The following is a 20,002-nucleotide window of genomic DNA, read 5'->3' as shown; positions in this document are numbered from 1 at the left end:
ATAAATATACCCCTAAGTCCCTAGTAAATGGCACCCCTAGTACCAAGGGCATGAGGTTCTAAAAGAAGGCCCCTGAGGGCTGCAGCTCAGATTGTGCCACCCTCAGGGACCATCTCACCTAAGTGCACCCAGTGCTGCCTCTGCAGATTGCGTGTCTTGGTGCAGACCCAAAATGAAATCACTACATGGCACACAGCCTGTGTGACCTGTCCAGTTATACTGCATGCAATATATTTAAGTCACCCCTCTGGCAGGCCTTCCTGCCCTGAAGGTAGGATGCATTATATTACATGTGAGGGCATACCTGCATGAGCAGATATGCCCCTGCTATGTCTTTGTCGATTCTCAGACATAGTAAGTGAACTGTGAAGCCATTTTGAGTACATGTGCTGGTGCTGGTGCTGGACCCTGGTCATCACGAGGTCCCCAGCTACATGATGGACTCACTGAAGATGGGGATGTTTGGTATCAAACATCCTGTATTAATAAACCCTCACTGAATCCATTGATGGAATTATTAATTCATCCACTCAGAGGGCACATTAGAGGTGCCCCCTGCAAAACATACCAACTCCTAACATGTGCACTGACTGGTCAAAACCAGTAAAGCCACCTTAGACAAAGTTGTGGTCCTCTGAGGTGAGAGCCAGTGCTCTTGAGGGGTCAGAACAAAGGCCTGCTCTGAGCAGAGGTGTGACCACCTCTCCCATGCGGATGAACATTTCAGGGAGGGGAGCTTCAAAGGCCTTGTTGCCTTTGAAGTGCGAGCCAGGCCTCTCCAAAGGGTGCAGGAGGTCGACCCCCAGTTCCAGAACCCACGTTTGGCAGCAGGACTGGCAGGAAAACTAAGTATATTAATAGGAGTGCCCACTTCATGAGTCCACGTGGCCCACCTGTCCAGTAAAGGTCCCCTTGTGCTTCCAACCAAGAGTCCACCGTGGGCTGACCCGTGCCGGACTCCCCAGGGACGTCTGCAACCTAAATCTGAGGGATCTCTCCGAGAGCCACCTGCCTTGTGAGCTGATTGCAATGTCTAAAGACACCCCTGCACCCGAAGCCCCTGTGCCTTGGGGTGCTGAACCGACAATGTCCCTATGACTCCTGGCATCTCAACTTACCTGGGTAGCCATGGGTTGACCCCTCCCGGCGTCCTGGCCCGAGCCTGCAGCCCGTTTCTGGAAGCCATTTCCTCAGTTGAAATACAATTGGTGCCAGATGCTGTACTGGCACTGTGCACCTGGTCGCACCTGAGCTGCTGAGGGTGTAAGTTTGATGCTAACTTGTGGTCCCCCTTGTACTTACCTCAATACCAGGAGATTGACCTCTGACCCAGCTTTACTCACCTGTGAGCAGCGCTGCAGTGGATACCCCTGCCTCCATTGGAACACATTGGCCACCATACACCGTGTTGGCACTCCTCACCCAGCCGCCATTGTGCCGCTGAGGGTGTATGTTTGGTGCTAACTTGTGACCCCCCCAGTGCTCACCTTAACCCCTGGAGACCAACCTCTGCCAACTCTAGTCTTTACCTGTGAGCAACGTGTCAATTCCCATCCCTCACCCCCATCCTCCTTTGACTAATATTGGGCACCCACCTCAACTTCAACCTCTGCACCCAGCCGTCCCCTCTGCTGCTGCGGGTGCACCTAGGATACCAACCTGAACCTTGCCCAGTGCTAGACTAAACCCCTAAAGACTGGGACCATAAGTCATGTACTTACCTGCAAAACTACATCTTTGTTTACCTTCATATGTTATTATTGAAAATTGCAATTGCAGTGTATCGATTTTTAAAACAGCAAAGTATTTTTAATTTGAAAACTGCTTACCTTATTACGAAGTTCTTTGGTTCAAAGCATATATAAAAGCAACTGTTATTTTTCCAAATTGATCTCGGATTTACTGTGTGTGTGTGTCATTTATTGCCTCTGTGAGTACAACAAATGCTTAACACAACTCCTTGATAAACCTAGTTGTTTGCTCACACTACCACAAATAGAGCTCTAGGCCTATCTATTTCTGCCTCTGCACATCTTTGGGGATCCACTGGACTCTGCACGGTCTACTTCATTTTACTACACTACAAAGAGAGCCAGCGTCCTACACTGCCTGCCTGTCCTGGTTTTCTTGTCTTTTCCCTCAAGGCAAGTCTCCTGATTATACTTATTGCATACCTCTTAGCTGTCCCTAAACATTCTTCTACACTTCTCTGTCAACTTCCCATTGGTTAGAGCAATCTATTAGGGGATCTTTCATTGAACTGTCTTTTTTGCTTATATAGGCATTGCAAAATAGTACCTCTGGGTATATCACTTAATATGTCTTTTTTTTCTACTACTTCTTGGCTTTTTTGCCACAAACACCTTTTCTAGTATGACAGGTGTACCTCTCCCTTTTCTCCTTTAATGGCCTGTCATGCACAGCAAACCAGACTAGCATTTCCGGATCCGCGAAGAACTCCAGATCTGCCAGCTACTTTCCTGATGTATTTCTGATTACTTCAACACATCTGGGATGCACATGCCCTAGGGATGAAAGGACGACGTCTTCTTTGCAGGAGGGTCTCGGAAACTACTAGAGACGTCTGTCTCATTGTCTAATTTCCCCTAAAACATGCTATGATTTTTGTGCATTCCTACCTCCATGGAAAAAAGCTGAAATTACACGTTTTCACATAGAGCTGCAGGCCTTTCAATGTTCTCATGCACATAATTGATCCAAGGCCGGTGTGCACTACAAACGACTGCACTTGAGTTTCAACTGATATCTGTTGTCTTTTCTTCTTTCTTACTGTATGAGCGAAATTTCACAAAGTTTCCATTGTCAACTAAGTTAGCTGCTTTCCTTCCACATTCTATCTTGAGGTCTTAATGCAATATGTGATTTAGAGCTCCTCTGAAACAGAACCCTTTTTGAGAATTTGTTTTTTGCGGTTTTATACAGAGCGAATTCGACCCGAAGGTATTGGAGCACTTTACATAAGCACCAGCTACATGACACAAGGACAAATTATTTTTTTCCTTTTTTTGATTTTGGGAGATTAAGGGGCATAATTAACAAACTTTCACACTGTTCAGCAATGCCACTTTGCGATCTGTGAAAGGGAGAGGGTTCGGATGTGCCTTATTTAACATTATACAGCGCATTCCTGATCTCTGCCTGGGCTGGGGCACAAACTGCTGCCTAGTGTCAAGTATGCACCCAGGCCCATATTTAAACTTTTTTAGCGCTGCATTTGCTCCTCTTTTTTACGCAAAAACGGCGCAAACTTGCAAAATACAATTGTATTTTGCAAGTTTGAGCCATTTCTGCGTCACAAAATGAAGCAAATGCGGCGCACAAAATGTACAAATATGGGCCCCAATTTGTAGGCAGCATTGTTTTTGTGCAGGAAGGGTCACCTTCCTGCACAAAAACAATCCTAAGAGGGATTTTCCTCTTTCTGAGCATGTGCTGTAGTGTGCAGCACCCGCAGGAAGAGGAAATACGAGGACAAATAAAGATATTTCTCCTGTGTTTCTTGGGGGAAGGCATACAATTCTTACACACTTCCAGGTCTACCACTCTTGGTATATCTGGGAATTTATCAGAATACATGGCTGGATGCGAAGGAACAACCTTCCTTCACCCATGTAACCCCTTCACCATGAAGTGTAATGCATGGCAGCAACTTGAGCTGCATTGCGTTACACTACATCAACTAAGCCAGGTAGGGCCATGCAGGCTGGCCTTGTGTGGCTTGAGAAATCTCATCGTAGGTTTTGCAGTGCCCTGCATCTCCTTGACTGGTGCAGGGTGATGCAAAACCTATAATAAATATGGCCTGAAGTGATTTGTCTAGAATCACAGGATATCCAGCCTGCGCGAAGACTCTAACCAGGCTCCCCAGTTCCAAAGTCAGCAGCTTTGGCTTTACGCCACATCCTCTCTTTCACCAAGCCGTACACAAGTCAGATGAATCTGTGGACAAATTCTACTCTAGCCTAAATAAATGAGCCAGCATGTGCACACTGTAGAGACCTCCCCACCCAGCCTGGGTCCCCACCAATGACTGCAACACACACGGAGCTGAATATTACACACATTTATTCTTCTGTGTGTAACTGCAAACTCAATATTTTAAACCAAGCTTTTATTGCATTCCACTCTAACAACTATGTCACACTTCTATGGAGTCTGTAGTGAGCCAAAAGAATTCCAACATAAAACTTACAGGACAGAACAAATCTACATGATGAGACGGAGGAGATCATTACACAAGTAATTTATAAATGTGCCTCTGCTAAATGTCAGTGCTTCATTTAGAGAGAAGCATGTATGACCATGTCCCTCATCATCACACGGGGAGATACGTAAAACCTTCGAATTTCAGGGTTTCTCTCATCAAAGGAACATTAACCGGCCCAACCATGAAGGTTGAGCCTGTCAATCAGACAGCCAGGCTTGACACCAAAATCAAGCTCCACAACTTACTCGCCATGATAATCTGCAATGGGCCCCTGTGGTGACACCATTGCTCACCACATCAGATCCCCTGCTCAGAACAAGGGGTGCTCTGCCTTTCATGTCACTGATGCCCGGGCCTTCCTTTCCAAATTCAGAAATAGTAGATCACTGGTTCTTAAATTTTTGTCTTTCATGGGCCCCAACTTAATCATTGCTCGAACCCGAAAACCCCCCACAGAATCTTTATTGGAATCCGTCGACCTCCACTGAGTCATTACTGGAAACCAGGGACTCCGGCTTAAGCAAGTTGGATGATGTGGAACTAAAAACAACACACAAAAATAGAGATTCAAGGATTCGTTAGAAATTACAGATATCCAGCTGATGGAATATTTTATTTAATTCACAAACATCAAAAAATGAACATTTTCATTTTAAGGGAAAGGCTGGTGCTTTTCTAAATTCAATTGAGGCCACTCATTACCCATATTATTTTCTGTTTGATGCATCTGAACTGTTTCCCTGAATCAATCTAAGGACACCAACTTCATTATCAACCCCCAATTGCAAATGTCAACATATTTAGTTTTAAATATTTTAATTTTACATTGTGCTTTTTTATTTACATACACATGATTAACCTGTTAACATTATTTAATTTTCTGCTCAGTCATGGACCCGGAACCACGGTTTAAGAACCACTGAAATAGTAGAAGATGACAAACATGTCACTATTTGCTTTTCTTTTAAATTCATCTATTCCTTTATGCTGGTTACAGCTTAGATCTCCTTTCTTTGATTTTAAGCGCCATGACATGATTCCAAGGGTGAGATTTGCACAACACAAAAACATAATCAAAAACTTAACCTAAACCTAAAAACAGGAAAGGGTCTTCACCAAACTAAGCCAAAGTGTAAATTTCAAATTCACCACCAGACTGTCATTTCACTCATAGACAATGGCACATCTAAACATGGCCAGATCACAATTTGCACTTCTTATGCCTCCACCAGTTCTTCGTCCAACCATAGTTTGTATCTTTGTATACAGAAATATCATCCTCTCCACTTCTATGAAGTCATCACCTGTGACAGTTCTCATGAAGATTACTCAGTGCAGGAGAAATGCAATGTGAAAAGTTTGGCATTTTTTGTTGGCATAAAGCCCTATTTACCATTGTTTGTAGAAAGGGCTTTGCATCACAAACTATGGGTCACAGCATGGAAATGCCCATGTGCCACCTATGAAGCACCCCTTCAACACAAAGTAGTGCAAAGCAGTAATTATGTTACTTTACAGGCTACTTTCCAGCACAAATAATGTTTTGAGATGGAAGCTAAATAGTTTATTAACACTTTACACTGGTTTGCATCACTTTTTGCTTCTGTAACCAGTGCAAAATGTTGATGAATCTACTGCTTTAATTCAGACCCAGAACACCTTTTACAGTCTTACAATACTAGCTATAATCTGTGACTGGCTCTGACTGTTTGACACGCTACCTATTTTTCTTTAGTAGCATTTGTTAATTATCGTGATTGTAAGATGTTGGATTATTATTTGAGAAGGGATGGATGACCACTTCAAGGAATAATCACAACACTTGTCAGGCTGAACCCTCAAAGTTACTAAATTAACCTGAACTCAATCCCCAATAGCCATGGCACAGATCAGACAGGCTTAACTTAGGACAATGTTTAAAGTATCCATGCAGTACCAAAATAGTAATAAAGTCAAAATGCAAAACAATAAAAATCTCAACCTAAATTAGAAAAATAGGGTAAATGTAATTAAATTAAACTACACCAAAATTACAAAAATCCAATAAGGGCTACTTCAGATATGATTTTTTACATTTTTAGGTTGAAATAGGTCCTCAAAGCAAAAAGCACCAATGTTAGTCAATGTTTGTGGTAGACCGGAAGCTAGGTATAATTTGAGGCTGACAGCAAAGGAGCAAGGGTCATATACAATAAGCAGGTTTGTCCTGGTCAAGGATTTTATGTTCTAAAGCCACCCAAAACATCAGAAAAGATGCTTAGAGACACACAGGGTGTCAGGCAGAGGTCAACAATAGGGTCCAGTCCAGGTCCAGCTCCCAAAGGCCAGCTGGGTACTTCCTGGGAAATGTCTCTTGCAGCTTTTTGTCTCCCTGTAGGCACACAGGAGGTCAGCCAAATGACTCTTGGAGTCTATTACATTTACCTGGGTACAAGATAGAGCAGGTGTAGTCCTTCAGTGCTCCTCTCATGTCTCAGCCATCAGGTCTAGTCATCTTCTGATATTACGCAAGTTCAAAAAGTCTTCTGCCTGGCATGAGCTAGTGAGTGAAGTTGACACCCGGCACCTCCCTAACCAATGAGGTAAGCGTTTTCAGCCCTTGACCTACCTACTTTTGCAGTGGTTTCTTTTTGCCCGACTGCAAACATGCTCAAAATGCAATGTGTCAGGGCAATTCCAAGATGGTGAACCTCATAGTCAACTTCGGCTCTGAGGCATGGGCTGAGGCGAGGGCCTTGTGTCCTCACACGTTTCACACTAAACTCTATTTTGAGACAGACATTGCACATACAGAAAACCTAGAGGCAGACATCTAGTGGGGCAAAAACAGAGTATTCCAGCACCCAGATAGTTGTTCCAAAAGAATTGCCTTGACATAATGTTATTTCCCTTTCAAATGTGTTCCAAATGTTACATGTGGCTCAACAGATCTGTAAAGCAGGATTTGACATTGTAGTATTAAAAAAGGATGCCTGCAGTCCCACCCCTGCACATTGTGTGGAGCTTAGATGAGTCATCTCTGCCCATTCAGGTCGCCCTATTGTTTGTTCCTGAAAGGCATTTCACAATTTTTTTTACTTTTACACCTATTTAAGGCTGTGGGCTGGCAGAGACTTATATTGTTTAGCCTCTGACAGTTCACGCAGGTAAAGTGTAACTTTCTAGAAGTTATTTTACTTAATACTTATTGAAAATCTGATTTCACCATTGAATTTGATTTTAATAACTTTAAAAAATAGTAGTTTCATTGTTTTTAGCTGGCCCCATTCCTGAGATACAGTATTAGTATTTAATGTGTTCTCTGGTTTCTACATAGGACAGCAAGATCTGCCACAGCTAAAATGTATTGGGTCTTGTCATTGTAGGGGCATGGTTACATCACCTTTTCGACATGTCTCACTTTTAAGCAACATGTGAGAAACATGGCTACCATAAGGGTGACTTATGAATAATTGAAAGGGAGGGCTTTACCTGCCAAAGGGAGTTATTTTGACAAGTTGCAGTGCATATTTCCAAGGAAACTGTCAGGATACACACGGTAGGCCTGAAGCCATGCTTGCACTGCCACTACACTGGATAACACATTAGGTTCTGCAGTCCACAGGTATATATATAAAAAAAAAAGTGTGCCACTGGAACAATCTATACCTGACTGATGAGCCCTAATAAGACAGAAACAGGTCTTGGGTGGTGTTCCAGTTCAGGGGTGGACTGTTCCTATTGAAGCAGGGTAAAGACTGATTTGCATATAGCTGAATCCAAACAGAGGTAGCAAGATCTGCAAAATAACAATGGACTAGGGTGAGGTCCCAAGTGATTACCAGTAGCTGAGAATAATGAAAGCAGTCCAACCATTTCTTTTTTGTATACTTCAGTGTGATGCCCTAAGTAGAATTGTTATGCCTAGTCCTGGGTCCTGGGCACACTGTGTCACTGGAACCAAACTACACATGACTGATGAGCCCGAATAAGAGTGAAACTGGTGGGCTAGACTGTTCCTGATTGAGAAAGGTCAAGACTCATTTGCATATGGCTGGGTCCCAACTGAGGTGGCATGGTGTGCAAAATAACAATGGAATGGGATACGGCCTGAGTGATTACCAGTGGCTGAGATTAATTCAAGAAATTCAGCCATAATTTTTTGTATATGTTTTTGGTCCTTGGTTGCACTTTTCACAGCATATAGTAGGGACTTAAAGGCATGTTGAATGTGCTAATGGGGAATAAGCCAATTTAACCATGGTCAGAGGGGAAGCATAGGCACTTTACTAGTGGTTAGTAGGTGTAAAGTGCACAGAGTTCAAAAGCCATCAAAAAATGGGGTCCAGCAAAAGGTGGAAAATCTGGGCTGAATATGCATAAAAAGGTGCATTTCCTACAGTGCACTAGTGCCCTTAGACCATGGCTACTGAAAACTGTTTGAATAAATAAATGCCTAGCAGTAAAAAATTGCAATATGCTGCTAAGTTGGTTTAAGTTGTTAAAAAGTAGTGTACACGGAGTATCAGAAGCCTATGTCTTGAGTTTGACAACTCAACATCAAAATATCTCAGAATTCTCATGTACTCTAAATAGTTAGCTATTAGTAATATGTAATAAGTGATGATCTAAAGTACACCATTCTTAGAAAAGTGTAGCTGCATTTTTCAGTTTTGGTGCCAAAAACAATGTACAGGTGCCCCAGAATGCAGATGGGGAGCGGGACAGGGACCTGTAAACAAAAGAGACAAAAAAAAACCTCCTCCTACAATAGTTCCAAATGGAATCTAAGTAATGATTAGTTACCCGTTGAGCAAACACAGAAAATTCCAATCTATATATAATATGGAACAATATTTGACCAGCCTGTTAGCCCTTTCCACAATTGGCCTGAGGATTGTAAAGAGATGTGCGAGAATGTTTTACTCCACAAGAAGCAAAAAAAGTCTCAGCTCATATGAGGTAAATTGTTTACCGTTGTCTGTGATTAAGCATACAGGAAACCCTTCTTTCTTAAAAATGTCGGATAGTACCTGTACTGTAGATGATGTGGTTATCTCCGAAAGGAATTTTACCACCAACCACTTTCCTGTTTAACACCATGCGTGGGACTAATAAAGTTCCCACACACTGTGTACCATACTTGTCCTGGGTCACCTATGATGCCAAACTCTGATTGTTTTCCTACCTTCAGTCTCTTTTCGATGTGCATGCACATGTTACATCACTCCACCCAATGCACCACATCCTCATCCATACCTGGCCACCAGAAATCCTCCCTGAGCATTTTCTTGGTTAAGGATTGCACTGGGTGCCCCTCATGAGCAATATCAAAGAATGTCTTCCTAACTCCCAAGGGAGGTATAATTTTCTCACCTCGAACCAATATTCTGTCTCCTACCATAGACAATTTGTCTAAAACGTTACCATATGTCCTAACCGCCCTTGGTAATGTGCTCTCCCCACGTCCCCTGCCTACTATCAATTTTACTACATCACTTAACACATCATCTTGCACCATAGCCTCACTCCACTCTTCCTTACTTATTGCTCCAGATGAACACTGGACATCTCCAACACTTGCAACAGCACTTTCTCCATCACTTTTAATCACTGCTTCTTTGTCAAATGTTTGCCAGTTTGGTGGTAATCGTGACAGACAGTCAGCTTGCACATTCCTCCACCCTGGTATATATTCTCTACGATAATTATAGTCCTGCGATCTCGCTGCTAGCCTCGCTAACCTGGCTAAACTTTTACTAGCTCCCCTGGAGACAAAATTCAAATCAGGGGCCTATGATCAGTACCTAACTTGAATTGACTTCCCCAAATGTAGGTCCTGAAGTGTTCCATATCCCAAACTGCTGCCAAATCCTCTCTTTCTATTACAGAATAATTACGTTCAGTTGGTGTCAGATAGCATGATGCAAATGCTAGTTTTCTCACAGGCTCCATGAAGCTCTGACAAAACTCCCTCAACCCCAGTGACGCTAGCATCCACGGTAACGACAGACTTCCCTTTCACATCAAAAGAACCAAAATGTTAGCCTCACATGTCTTTTTTTTATAGATTCAAAACCTTGTTCTTGAGAAGTAGTCCAAACAAGGCTTACCCCTTTCTTCAAAAAATGCTTCAAAAACTCTGCAAAGTTTTTTTACAAATTTGGAAAAAAAATTGATCAAGCCCATAAAGACCTTAACTGGTCTTTATCCTGAGGTGGTGGTGGCAACTTGATAGCTTCTAACAGATCTCTCTTGGGTTTGATTCTATCATGTGATAAGGTATGGCCTAAATATTCTACCTCTGTTGCTAGAAAAACATTATTTTTTTTAAAGTCGGACCAGATTTTGAAATTTTGTCTAAAACGTGCCTCAATGTCAAATTGTGATTCTCCACATTATCCCCAAATACCAAGATCATCCCGAAAGTAGATAACATTCTGTATCCCCTTAAACAAATCAGTCATCACGCTCTTGAAAACACTTGATGCAAAACATAGTCCAAACGGCATTCTAGTGAATTGAAACATGCCCTCCATGGTTATGAAGGCCGTCAACGGCTTGAATTAAAACATGCCTATCACCAGATAAAACTGCATGCTGATTCCAAGTTTTGAAAAAAAACATTCCCCCTTTTAACATCAAAACAAGTTCATTGATGTTGGGAAAGGGAAAATTGTCCATAATCACAATTTGATTTAGGCTTCTTAAGTCAACGCAAAACCTAAGTTTGCCATCCATGTTCCCTGTAATAATCACTAGAGAAATCCAATTTGATGCTTCTACAGATTCTATCACCCCACTGGTCAACATTTCATCTATCAATTTTTTTTTACCTTTTCCCTGGCTACACTCCTGATTTTGTGTTGAACAGGGATTGAACACCTTCCTTTTAATCTTATGACAATAACCCTTCAATGGTCCCATTTCTTCACAGAAGACATCACCTGCATCCCTAATAATGTCTTGTAACGTTACTTCTTCAACAACTAAAATTTGACTACGTGCTCGAGGATTTATGACAATGTGGAGGTCATATTGATGAATCCATCCCAAAATTGGTGGCCCAGCTTCTGGTACGTAAACTTTTCATTTAGTACTCTTTCCCCCAAATTTAATTTCTGTAATCATGTACCCATTAATATCTATTTTTTCTATTTGGTTTCCTCCTAGGTTTATGTCCGTAGGAAGCAGTCTTACTTGTGGCCACTCAGACATGAACAAATTTCTCTGAACAATTGTATATAAAGACGCAGAATCTACCATCAATTCTAATGGTTTCCCCTGAACCACAAATTCAGCTCTTGGCCTTTGTTTCCTCATCTTAGTCATCTCCTCATCCTCAACATAAAGAATTCTGTCTTCTCCTTCCTGCATGTTATCATCTCCACCATCCTCTGACAATGCAGCTACCTTCCCTCTCATCTGACTATGACACATCCTGGTAAAGTGTCCCTTCAAGCCGCTTTTTCTACACTCCTTCCCTATTGCAAAACAGTATTTTGCTTCGGTGGAATGATTGTAACTACTACACCTCGTGCATTTTTCTTATTAGCAGACTTGTTAGTTACTTCTCTTGCTCACTTGTTATTAATGTTCTTAGTCTTTGACATGGTAGACATATTATGGTACTTTCCTACTGCTGCCACTTCTTCTTTTGCCATTTTTTGTCCCTCACCTTCATACAATATTCTGATTCTTCCACCACTTTTGCTATTTCTACAGCATCTTTTAATGTAGGATTATTTGCAGTCCCTAGCCTCTCTTGCAGTTTTTTTACTTCTACATTGAACAATTAATTGATCTCTTATCATCTCATCTGCCATTTGACCAAACTGACAATTTACAGATAGTTCCCTCAGTCTTGATACAAAATTGTCAATCGATTCCCCTTCCCTTTGAGGCTAAGTGTAAATTTATGTTGCCTCATGACTACATTTTAAATTTTGGTGAACCTCAATTCCAATTTTTTCCGTGCTTCAAGATACACATCCAGGTCCACTTCATCTCCTTGAATTTTCAAATCCGGTAAGAATTTGAAAATGTGTCGACCCTCTTTCCCTAAAGCATTTTATAAAATAGCTTTCTTCCTACTGAGACGAAATCTTTGGCCATTTAATGCTTCAAGATAATTGTCAAAAATGTCTAACCACTCCTCCCATTCTATATATGGATCTCCTGGCTGTGAAAAAAATGGTGGAGGTGCTGCAATCGATTGAACATCCATATTTGATAAGATAAATTAATATATGTATATATAATGATAGTTGTCTATATTTTCCTGTTTACTTTGTCTTTGAGATTATACAATACAAGAGAGGACTTGTCTATATTTGCAATGCATTACTTATAGAACACAGCTTCAGGGCATTTCCTCTAACACTTTTTATGCAGTCCTTTTAAATTTGAACTGATTAGCTGATGGGTGTGTACTTCTGCTGTCCCAGAAGCTCCACGCTGATGAACCCACACAGTGGTTGAAAGTGCCAGTAAGAATTTCTAATAAAACTGTCTCGCCGGTCCGCAATCAAACATGAATGCCAGTAAAGCACTCTGCATCGCACATTTTGCGACGTTCTATTTAACGTAAGGGAAGCAACGCACGACCATGCCGGTAACAAAATTGCACGTGGTCACGCCTCGGTGTTCCAATTAAGTCTCTTCTTATACAGTTAAGCGCCGGGCTAATTGCGCTTACCTCTGATGTCTAAACTAATTGCTGAAACTTTCTTGAAGCACTCACGATGTTATCAGAAACTTTCTTGAAGCACTCACGATGTAAACAGTGAGGCCTTGGGGCCTTTCAACGTTCGCCAGTCATGTTCTGACCTAGCTGTTGAACAAGAAGAAATAGCAGCTCGTCGCAAAAAATATGTCAGAATGTAATCACTCTGGAGGCAGTAGCTGTGCTTTTAAGAATTTAGTAGTGGCACAGGTCAGGCGTGAATTCCCTCCTTGCCAGTCCCTCCCAACTGTCAAAGATTGGAACTCTACGCTAACCTGACAACCATCTATACAACATAATGTTTACTCTCTGAGCGCTCTGGCACTCATTCACACTAAAGTAAAAGACCGATTATGACACTTTTGCCCTCATTATGACATTGGTGGTCTTTCCCGAAGACCGCCGTGTTGGCACCTGCCAAAAAACCACAGAGGTGGCAGTAATCCACCCGCCCAATTACGACACACAAAAACAAAATTGACAGAACACAACCACAAATCTGACACCGCCAGGCCAAATGATGGCGGCAGACAGACGTCCCCACCACCCACACTGCCATGCCAGAAAAAGACAGCTCCCCCCAATACGACCCACAAATCAGCTCAGCAGTCATAGCGTGGCAGTAAACCATTGGTGGTCAGGACCATGGAGGTCGAAATGGAACCTCTACTACAACACAATACCACATAGGCCAATTCGAATAACCCACACCTGAAACACATACACACACCACACCACCGCCCACTATAAAACACACACACACAACCCACAACCCCTTGCTACGGCAAACAACTGACATACATTGCACAACCAATCTGAAGATCGCACTGCACACAGACATCACAGACACCTGCACACCTCTCATGCATCACACTTCACTTAAAATATTTTACACTCACACACACATCACACTCACCATATCCCGACAAAAGCACCCCCATTTACCAATGATGAATTAAGGACCACTGTGGACGAAATCATCAGGGTAGAGCCACAGCTGTTCGGGGCACGAGTCCAGCAAACATCAATGGCAAAGAAGATGGAGTTATGGCGGAGGATCATCGACAAGGTGAACTCAGTGGGAAGCCACCCACGCACAAAGGATGACATACGGAAGAGATGGAATGACATGAGGGGGAAGGTCCAGTCCATGGCATCCAGACACCAAATCGCACTCATGAAGACTGGCAGTGGGCTCCAACCTCCTTCCCTGGAGATCACATCATGGGAGGAGAAGGTCTTGGTGATCCTGCACTCTGAGGGTCTCAGTGGAATCCCCGGAGAACTGGAAACTGGTAAGTCACCTATAATCCTCTTGTATGAATTATACCTGTAATACATGCATCCCATCCCCTGCATGCTCACCCTACCACACTAACATCAATCCTAAAGTCTAAAATCCCAAATGCACCTAATGCGAGTACAGCATGAAGCACTGCGACTCCCACAATGCATCACCCTTTAGCCACCTAACAATGCACATTCCCCTTGCATAACTACACCTGAGTACTGTTCCTGTCACCACTTTGCCCTCAGTCACCACAACAGAAGACAGGCACCCAATGCACCACATTTGCACTCACCACAACCACCATCACTGACACATGCAGCATGCCCACCTTACATGCAGACACCACTCCAACATACATCCACACAACCTGTCTCTCCTCTTCCAGCCTCTCTCCCTCCCTCCTCCCAAAACACATAAACGCCCACACTCAGACACTAAACATTTCTCCACCTCACACATACATACTCTGCATACATCTGCACCCATATCCAGCACCCCTACATGTCCTACTATCACTCCCTCTACCTCCACTCCCAAGCCAGTTTCCCAATCCACCCCCCTTGTTCCTAACAAGCTTTTCCCTGCCAGCCTTGACCTGTTCCCTGAGCCTGTCCCATCCTGTGTTGCCCCTCGCCATCATGGTTCCCTCCCCAGGCCAAGTCCCTCCACCTCCAAGTCCTCTCATGACCCCCCTTCCACCCCTGCTGCTTCTCCACCCACAAAAAAAGCCTTCCCCTGTCCCCAAGAAAACACCTGCCCCAAAACATGTCTCCAAAGCCCTTGTCCCTCCGTCCAGAGCAAGGCTGAAACCCTCACCCCCTCCCAGACCAAAGCAAAAGGAGCCCCCTCCCATGCCAAAGTCAAGGACCCCCTCCCAAACCCAAACCCCCACCCCCAGACCCTTGAGGTACCTGCCTGCCCCTTTGATGCCCCTTCCTTGTGAGGCCATTAGGCTGACAAGAGTCAAATGGGGGCCTTTGCCAGGCACAGTTATGTCAATTGGACATCGGACTGGCCTATGGGCCTTGGTGCTTTTTGGTGCACATTTGCATTGCATTTGTTCGAAATATATTTACACAACAGGATTCCTGCTGGTTTCCTTACCATACAGTTATTGTGTATTTTTGTTTACTGGTGAGTTTCCATCCATCTATCACATGCTGTACAATGTGCATTTCTAGGCATTTTTTCATTCAGATTCACTGTTCTTTCTTGTATTTGGACATTGTATGTTGTGTTGTGTCTTTGTATTGGTTTGTGTGTCCTTGCTTGCTGGGGCTATTGGTGTGGTTGTGTAGTTGTGATCCGGGGAGTGTGTATGTGAAGTGTGTGTTTGGCGTGGCTGTGTTTTGTGTGTGTCTCGGTACAGGTGTTGTGTTGCGTGTGTGTGTGTGTGTGTGCGCGCGTTGGAGTCCGTGCATGGTACGTATGTTGTGTGTGTGTCACTCTCCCCCTCCCCCCTTGTTGCTCTGCAGGTTTACTCACCGATGGCGTCGGCGGTCATAGAGGAGGAAGGTGAGGAAGAGCGCTGGAAAGTTTTCAAGGTGACGTTCGATGGCGTCCGCACAGTCGTCTGTGTCCCTGGAGGTGAGTGGGTTCTTTTCTACTTGCTGTTTCCGCCAGGCTTTGTGTGGTGGGCGTCCCACCTCGGAAATTGTGGCTGTCTGCAGTGTCGTAATAGGGTGGGCAGTGCAGTGGCTACCGCCAGCCTGGGGATGGCAACCGCCGTCATCAGAGGTCTGGACGCACTGGCGGTACTGTTGGCAAACTGGCTTTGTTTTAATGGGTTGACCGCCGTGGTCATAATATGGTGGTCTGCACCGCCGACTTGGCGGCGGTCCGACCGCAGTCGCCGGCATGGTGGGACCATTACCACCACTGTCATAATGGGGGCCTTTGTATTTTGCTTAGTTAGGCCATCTAGTGATTTGGTGTTTGGAGTGAAAATGAGGTATCTCTTATGGATTTCTTTCTGTAAGGACGCATGATGATGATGCGAGGTGCTAATTTGGAGCTTAGTGGCCTGTTTTGTGAGTATTGTCTCGGTTTCAACTTCCAGTGATTTGGTGCTTGAACTGAAAATGTGGTGTCTCCTATGAGACCTTTTTTGAGAGTATTATTTAACCATCAAATGAAGGTCTTTTGGCCCTTTTCCATTGAAGACTGTGTGAACATTGATCATCCTGTTATAGGTAGCCAGTGAAGGGCCTGTATGTATGGTGATGTGTTCCTTAGTGAGCAGGCAAAACAGAAATATTGCTTTTGCATTCTCAATCCATTGTAGTTTGTGTATCAAGAAGCAAGGGGCTCCTAATTATGGGCTGTTGGCTTAGTTGACCTTGGAAATGTCAAGAGTGAGGATAGCTTTATACTTTTATTGGTACCCAAAGTGAAGGAAGGTGCATCTTAGTGTTTTCTTAGTGTTAAAAGGCATTGTTAATGAGTCTGTTGACATGTGGGATCAGGTACAGGTGTAGGTCCATAGTTACTCAGGTTCCTCTCTTATCTTGATGTGCCTGGCAGGGCTTTAAGTTATTTGGGCCACATGAGTGTAGGTTGATGCTTGTGGCACTGCTTGCAGGTCAAGATCTCAGTTTTTGCCCTGCGTTTTAGGTGGTTGTTCACAGAGCTGGTCTTTGCGCAAATAGCGCCCTAGGCAAAACGAAATTTGTTGCCCCACCTATTTGTCCTCTGTAAATGTGGGTTGAAAAAAATTGGGAGGTGGGAGGTAGAAGCGCAAGAAAAAGAAGAGCCCTGAAAAGAAAAGCTGACAAAATGCAGATGCGGCCACCAGCAGCCTCCAGAAACAGAGTTCAAATGCATGATTATTTGGAGCCAAGTCAGAAGATAGCTGCAGGCATCTTCTGCTCCCCTCTAAAGGTCTGTGCCATGGGCACAGTTTCAGCTCGCACATGCTACAGGCCGGCCCTAGTTGTACATCACCCATGTACCCATGGTGCAGAGGCAATCCTTAAATCGTGTGTGGAGATCTTCTGGATTATTCATTTTTGTATGTCATCCTCCTAATTGTAGCATGTCGGTTGATGGAATTATTCACGTCTGGCTAGTCGGTTAGGTAGACACAGATGAGAAGAGATGAACTAACAGAACTATATAAATTTTTGAGGGCAACAGACTACATTCTCAAATGTTACAAAATCGAAAAAATGTTTTTGAGGTCTCTGATGAAAGTACAATTTAACCACAACTCTAGGAGTACCAGTGACCATTATTATATATGTCTGAGTTAACCAGATTGTTTACTCACAAGCATTGTATGAATAACTTAATGTAAATGTATAAACAGAGACCAACATTTATTAATTTTACATGCAATGCAGCATCCAAATTTGCGGTGCTGTCGGGCACAAGTGAGAAAACATGGCACAGCCCCTCATACATGCCAACCATCCCAATTCAGGCGGGGAGTACCGATTTCAAGGCTAGTCTTCCACCTCCTGATTCCTGCAAGTAAAAAGCGGTTTCCTCTGCAGGTTTCTGCTGACATAGCCTGGTCTTGTGTAACTCAAACTATGCACTCCCATTAACCTGCAGGCCAGTGCGCAGCACTTGCATCGTGTTCTCTCTGCCTGCTATAGTGCTTTCTTCGTGCTCCTGTCTGTAAGGAAAAACAAGTACATGTGTGTATCTAATATCCAATATCCAATACTGCAGCAGCAGATATGCAAATCCCATACATAACAGTAACCCGGTTCAGGCCACAATAGAAGTTAATGGGGAAATACATTGTCCTGATTTTTTTCTAGAAATCTCCCACTTTCCTCTTCTAAAATGTTGGCATGTATGGCCCCTATCAGCTGTTTGTGTTATCCCCTGCACTGGTGCACAAACAGGCCACCTTGTGCGATGCAGTTCCTTGCACCATGATGCAGAGGTCAGTGTGCGCTATGCAGCATAGGATTTTTTTCTAGAGGCATACCTTTCTAGGACAAACTCCTATGCACAGGTAAATTCAGGAAGTTTCCAAGCACTAGATGTGTGCTGTATGCCCTGCATTTTTTTTTAAAGAAAAGAACACCTTTCCCTTCGTTTGCGCCCACCTTAAGGACGTACTGGTTTTTAACATAAAGGTCTGTCTGGATTAGTAGATTGGGTTTTGCCTCAAAACATTTGGATCAATTTACATTGACCTATCCCTGTAACACACTCTTGAATCAAAGTGACTGAAGTAGTGCAAAGTGGTTTTCTTCCTTTGAAAAGTTCGCCTTTGCAGCGCCAAGCACCTTTTGCACTGGATAGTAAACACCAAGCGCTGATTTCCGTTGTGCTAGCTCTGGTACAAAGCCCTGGTAAATCTGGGCCACAGGGAACAAAGGATGCAAAACCAGAAGTTGTTTAAATGTTCCAAAAAGTGCCAATTTTGGACTCCTTTTTTAATCAGAAGAATGCCAAACATTTCTGGTGGCTGTAGAAGAGTCTGCAAGTGGGGCAGTTAATTGCTAACGTTGTTGTCTCAGAATTGCCGGTGGCTGGTGAGTGCACTGTGCTGACGGGCACAGACTGGGTCCTGAGGCCTAGGAAGGCGCCTCATTCCCAGGACATTCCCCAGCATCCGGCCGTGTTTTTGTTTGTCTTTCTTCATCTTCCCTCCCGGGTCCCCTGGCTCCACATTTCAAAGGCCCTCGATGCCGCGGGGTGGAAGGGTTAATGAGTTCCGATGAGACGATCATTAACAAATTACCAGAGAGCCCGAGGACGGGACCTTCCTACCGGAATGACCCGCCACTTCAAAGCCTCGGGCACAATCTGTCAAGGCACCGGTTCCGATCAGAGGAGCCGGCGACCAGCGCTGAACATCTGAGGAGACAGTGGAGTGATTGAGAGGGGGGCCTTCCTGGGAGGGGGCACCAGGGAAACCACTCCCACCGAGCTCAATAATCAAGCGCTGGTAGTGCTTGTGTCAGTGTCACTGAAGTTGTAGCATTATACTTATTGTGATTATTATTGTGGTAATAATGTTCTGTCCTCATGCTCATTATTTCTTCCCAAATATTTTAGATATTTCTTCATCTGTTCTAACATTGCACGTCTCTACACCTTTCTTTTATTTGAAAGTTCCATATCTAATCACAACGATTTTTATTACGGCACGGGTGGAAAGGCGAATTGACAATAGCAACATTAGAGGTGGGCGAGGCACTGAAAGCGCGAGTCAGGCTCGACTCTGAAGCCTTGCTCTGGTTCATTCAGCTCGAAGTCCTGTTGAAACCTCGAGCCCATACTGAGCCGAGCATTCATGTGGCTTCTGCCTGCCTCACCTGCCTCCTTCAACGCAGGATGAGGAGCTACGGCCAGAGCTGCCCACCTGGTCATAGTCTCGGAGTCGGCTCAACAACCTGCGTTTCTGTGCAAATCGCTTCCTGCTATGCAAAAACTGCAGAAGAATGAACGAACAACAGCTAAAAATAAAGCTTAACATAGGGAAAGACAGATACCCATTTCCTGGATGATTTGTGCAAAGTGAAACCAGAATACCTTGCTACATCGCTACTTCCCCGCTCAAATTGTGTGCTCTTGGGCACATTTTTCATTTCACCAAAAGTCATTTTTCTTCATTATCGCGTATAAAAACCCTTTCAACTATGTGTTCAGAGTACCAGTGGTGTAAAACTCCATTGTGTTTGCTTCAATGGACTGTAATGTTACTCTCTAATAATCTGGGTAACATACAGGGCTTAAATAACAATTGTCTTGCCTTTTCGTGCACTAATGGCTCATGTTTAAAAACTAGCACTTTTTATAAGTACTTCTCGGTTCA

This window comes from Pleurodeles waltl, chromosome 9, assembly GCF_031143425.1.
Source record: "Pleurodeles waltl isolate 20211129_DDA chromosome 9, aPleWal1.hap1.20221129, whole genome shotgun sequence".
Lineage (NCBI taxonomy): Eukaryota > Metazoa > Chordata > Amphibia > Caudata > Salamandridae > Pleurodeles > Pleurodeles waltl.
Note: the sequence above shows the minus strand (reverse complement) of the source record.